A 5498-nucleotide genomic window follows, 5' to 3' on the forward strand; every position below is an offset into this window, starting at 1 on the left:
ACACACACACACACACACACACACACACACACACACACACACACACACACAGAATGGATCCTGTGAACATGAAGTTACATGTACTCGATTCCTAGCTAAACTTCAAGGGATTTCTGATAATTCTTCATAGTTGGTTGCCCAAGAAGTCACCTGTGAAAATTCACTTTTATCCACATATTTGTTGTTCACTTTAACAGATAATCTGTTTTGTTTTGTCAGAGAGTTGGCTCTCAGGAGAGTGTTTAGGAGTTCAACATGGTACTCATTTAGGTCTATATCCTTTCTTTTCTTTTCTTTTTTTTTATTTTTACAAAGTGAAGTCTCATTTTGGGGAGTGTCCTTCATAACATATTAGCTGATAATTGTATAGAAATTAAAGACTTAATTGTTTAATAATGAAGATACTAAGGTAAAAATTTAACTATTGGCTTAATTTAGATAGTTTGGAGAATAGGATTGCAAAATGCTTAAAAACTGGTTATCAGCCATTAAGGTCTATGACTATAGGCATTCTTATTTGCATTGGATCCTTTCAAATCTTAAGGGGGATTGTTTACAATTATGTCTGGAATTATTCAGATTCTAAAGCCTAGATATGCCTATGTCTTGGATCGATGGCCATTTTTATTTAAAATCCAAGTTTCTTGTTGTTTAAGCAATGTCATACCCTTCAGAAGGACCTGCACTGAGTTTAAAGAAATATGGTTCAGGTTTTTAATGACTTCAGAATTTTCTGTCTCTCAGTTGTATTTACCAAATTGGACAGTATTAGAAATATCATTGAGAAAGGATTCCATAAAATCTCTCTCCTGTATCAACCATAGATTATTTTCTCACTCAATATAATCTGACTATAGTTTTCCTCTCAGTTACTCCCTACTTCACTTCCCATCCAGATCCACTCTCCTTCTGACTCTCATTAAAAAGGAACAGGTTTCTTAGAGATACCAACAAAAATAACAAAATAAAATAACATAAAAACAGAAACCATAATATTTAAATACTTTATTGCATCTCAAGAATGCACTCCCACGTTACATTTCATGTACAGATATACTTGTTTGAATAACACCTGAGAAATGCTTATTCAGAAGGAACATAGCTTTTGCTGTAAAAAATCAGAACCATCACTGTCGTAATTAAACAAAGCAACTAAAAGGAAAGCTAAAAATTTAATAAAGCCTTTGTGAAAAGATCCTATAAAGTTGAGTGATAGCTATGTATTTATCTCATTTTTACAATTGAATTGACAGATGGGGAAGGTAAAACAAGCAGAATGGCAGATAACTTGCTTTAGCCATTGAAAACGCCACATTGGAGGCAATATGTACAGAATTATGTGGTCCTTGGGCTCACTGAAGAAACACATCCTGTTCTTTGAGTCAGCATGACTGATTTCAGATTCCAGGAAATAAGATGATCTTACAAGATGCTGTCAATTGTATTCTACAGTGTTGGAGTTGTATCCTGCTCTAATTACCTTGACACAAGTTTTGCAAGAAATCAAAGTACTATGTTAATGAGTTTAAGATGACTGTGCTTAAGTCAAAGCAGAAGTCATTTCATAGTTAAGGGAACTGATGAAAATGCGAAGAGAAGTGGGGTACAGTTTAATGCTGTCCTCAAAATAATCATCCACCGAGTCTCAGTTTTGAGTACTGCATCTGAAATCATGTTTTGCGCAGAATTCAAAAGATACAAAGAAGCTGCTGAGTTTTTCTTGCTCATAAACATTGCAGCTTGACATCTACAATATTTCGTGCAATCTCGCACTACCAATGTGAAATGAATTTTTTAGATTTATTTTTGATTTTGTTTAAATCAGAGCAGGACTAAATTCCTTTTTTTTTTCTCACAAAATAATATAGTTAAAACATGTTTTAAAAATCAGTTCCAAAATCTGTAGGAATGGTTGCAGTGGCATTCCAAACTCAGGGACAGGGATGAGATTACAATTGGTGGCCTTGGTTAGTACAGACACTTTTGTTTTCATGCCATTTCTCACAAGCATTGAGAACACAGGGCTCTGGTGCCTGTTGTTCAAAAACCTCTAAAGAGATACAATTATATCTTCTACTCTGGTATGAAATTGAAATGCAAGGACACCACCAGAGAAAGATGTAAATTATAACTTGGCAACAATGTAAGTCCTTGAACTGCTAATTTCAATGCTCAGTGTCTTTAAATGATTATGCCAGAGTTTGTGGTTTTAAATCAGGATTCTATCTGCACAGAAGGAAAGCTTTTTAGCTTTGCATCACTTGTTTAGGTGTTTGCTCAAATTATTGGCACTTAGTTTTGTTATTAATTTTCTGTTTTAATTCTTTGTGATGTTTTAGCTTAGTTACTCCTGCCTTCCCTCTTTTTTTCCCCTTGTGGCAGCATTCGAGTATCTTGGACTTTAAAATTGTGCCAAAAATGCATGTAACAGTGAGAAGAGAAAAAAATTGTTGTGGATTTTATTTTCACAATAAAAAATTAAAATTTACTATATTTTTAATTTCCGTTGTTACATGGTTTTTAAACAGTAAAAATGTCAAGTACAAGTTAGACCCTATTATTCATTTGTACATACTTCATGCTATAATTCAAATTTTGACTTTCCATAAATATAGTATTGGTTCACCCTTGTGCTTCGGCACAGCGACAGGTGTAGATCTCATCTGTCAACACAGGAGCTTCTTTTGGAAGAAGATCTTTAGGGAAAGCCACAACTAGTTAAAATTCAGAAAACAACTGATCCTTGGGTATGCCGCCCTCCTTGATACATCTATAACGCAATTACTACCCTTGAGGCTCAGGGGGCATTGCAGAAAAGGAAGTAGAAGACTACAGAAGCCAGAGGTCCAGGAATTCAGCGGTGAGACTGTGTTTTCTGGATATAACAGGGAAACTACACCCATGTAATTTCAATACCATGCTTGCCTAAACAAGACCCAAGGAATTTCAGCACCAGTTGACCTCTCAACATAGATGGGAAACCTCATGGGGCTCTAGACACTGATGATGAGCTACAAGCATTAATCACTGTTGAAAGGTGGAGAGTTAACCTTCTTCAGGGATTAGACCCCTGATTGATTATACTAATACAGGCAATGGAAATGACCTAGCAGTTGGTATTTACATGTTTATTAACTTGTATTTGTAAATGTATATATAACAGCAATGGTTAAAAGAAGGAGACCATGATTTTGTGAGTGGTCAGACATGAAACAGAGGAAAGGGAGGGAGAAGTGACATATAACTATGTTATAATTAAATAATAAATAAATATAATACAGTCTATCTTGATAACATACTGATTTTTCCTATTCATAAATGGGAATTTATGGGCAGTAAAACAGCATCTTAAAAGTTTTAAATAGAAAAGATGTACTGTTCACTGTCACCTATGAAATATACTTTATGCTCTTCCAAGCTATTCAAGAGCTTCACTCTTATATGCCATTTTTACTAACATTAAAACAATTGTAGTTCAACAAAACTAATAGATTATCTTGGGAAACTTCAATTAATGGTAAATAATTTGTGTTTGCCAAATGTATCCCTTTGGTTTACACTCATTTAGAAAGCTACATGTGCATGCAATTTCTGTAGAAAGGTACATTTCTTGTCTGTGAGTTTTTTGACTACAAAAACACTAGCTGTTACAGCTGCTGATTTTTCCAGTCTATTACAATTTTTTTAAAAAAATGTAGATATGTTATGATTAGGAGTTGTTATTGACTGTAACTGTGCAATTAAAATTATTTGTTTGGTATAAAAAATCCTACCGTACTTTTTATATCTTTGCTAATATATCTTGTTTCTGTCATGATCAGATCTCTTGAAAAAACATTCTTTACTTTCAACATCTGATTGAAAACACTCTTATCAAAAATCTTATTAGTCTATTGATCTACTACATTCTCTTAGTCTCCTTTCACTATCATTCATTTATGAGCTTGGTAAATAATTATAAATGCCATGCTAGATATTTTGCTAATTGTTGAACATAAGTAAAACAGAGGATCAAGATAGAAGTCAATTTCTACATTTGTGGAGACTAAGACTAAGTTACTTGTAACACAAATGGTTGTGGGAAGCTCTGATCTTTGGATGAGAATGTTCTCCATTAGCTCAGGTGTTGGGATACTTCATCCTTGGTTGATACGGTTTAGGGAGGATATAGGAGATAAAGCCTTTTTGGAGGAAGTGTGTCACTGTAGGTGGATTTGGAAATCTAAAGATTCATGCCATTCTCAATTTGCTCTCTCTGTTTCTTGATTGGGGTTCAAGATGTGAGTTCTCAGCTCCCAGTTCCACCCACCATGCCTTTCCTTCACAATTATAGATTCATCCTTCTGGAACTGAGTTCAAATATACTCTTTCTTCTATAAGTTGCCATGGTCATGGAGTTTTATTACAGCAGTCGAAAAGCAAATAATACCGAAGCTATTTTAGGAAGATAGCTGTGTTTAGGAAGATCACATGTGAGGTCAAAAATTAGAAGGAAAGTACCATATGATTTGGGGCAACCACATTCCCAAAATAGGAGCTTTTGAAAAAGGTTTCTAAGCACAAAAGAACTAAATATGGTAGAATAAATGGTAAGAAAAATCAAATCAAGCCAAATAATATCTAAAACTTCTTTGGGCCTTTTTCTTCTTGTTTTTGCTAAAACTTGTTAATGGCGACTTAGTAATGTTGCTCTCTGGAGATTCTCTAATCCTGTTCTCTATGTGTATTTTGTTTGTTTTGTTTTTTTCTTTCCTGGCAAAAGAACAAGAAGAAGGAGTGCTTTGCTATGAACTCAATGTTTTGAAAGTTATAAATATGTTTTTCAAATCTTTAGAAAATCCAAAGAATAAGTTGTGTTATGTTCAGAAAAAATATAGTATAATTTTATGCCATGCTAATAGTCAAACATCTACTAGTTAGTGAAGCAGACTCAGTTTCCCAAGCTCACAGTATGGTATAGTGGATGAGGACCTATGTAACCAGGAGGAGATCCCCAGAGTTTCAGTCGCTGCAGCAGACTTACTGAGTTGGAATATACGTTTCCAGGGTCCTCAGGTGACAACGCACATTAGATTTTCCAATCTCAGGGTATTTTTCAGATACGGACTAGAGTTTAGCTCTATATACCTTCTTAGTCTTTCTCATTTTAACCTATTAGAAAGTTAAGCTCAAATCTTCTTGTCTTCTTCTTTCTTTTATTGGGCATTTACTAAGCTTTGAATATAGGTGATTTAAAAATCTTTGTAAATTATCTTTGCATTTTGAAGAGGCACAGAGGGAATATGTTCAGGTAACAACAGGCTTGTTGGAAAGATTAAAAGTGAAAATGTCTAGAAAGCCTCAAACACACACTTCATAGTGATTTACACACACACACACACACACACACTTTTTATTCTCCTGATTCTCAAACTTGGATTGTTCCTATTATTATAGCATTGTGTCCAAGAACTATCTATCTATCTATCTATCTATCTATCTATCTATCTATCTATCTA

At 34.3% G+C, this 5498-nt stretch overlaps 1 protein-coding gene across 2 annotated transcripts in view; it reads right to left on the reverse strand.

Moving 5' to 3' along the window:
* Positions 1-5498, reverse strand: part of Gabrb1 (gamma-aminobutyric acid type A receptor beta1 subunit) — a 394680-nt gene that overhangs the window by 193783 nt on the left and 195399 nt on the right. The gene's annotated exons all lie outside the window — the stretch shown is intronic.

The sequence above is a fragment of the Grammomys surdaster genome, unplaced genomic scaffold (genome assembly GCF_004785775.1).
Source record: "Grammomys surdaster isolate TR1022 unplaced genomic scaffold, NIH_TR_1.0 372, whole genome shotgun sequence".
Lineage (NCBI taxonomy): Eukaryota > Metazoa > Chordata > Mammalia > Rodentia > Muridae > Grammomys > Grammomys surdaster.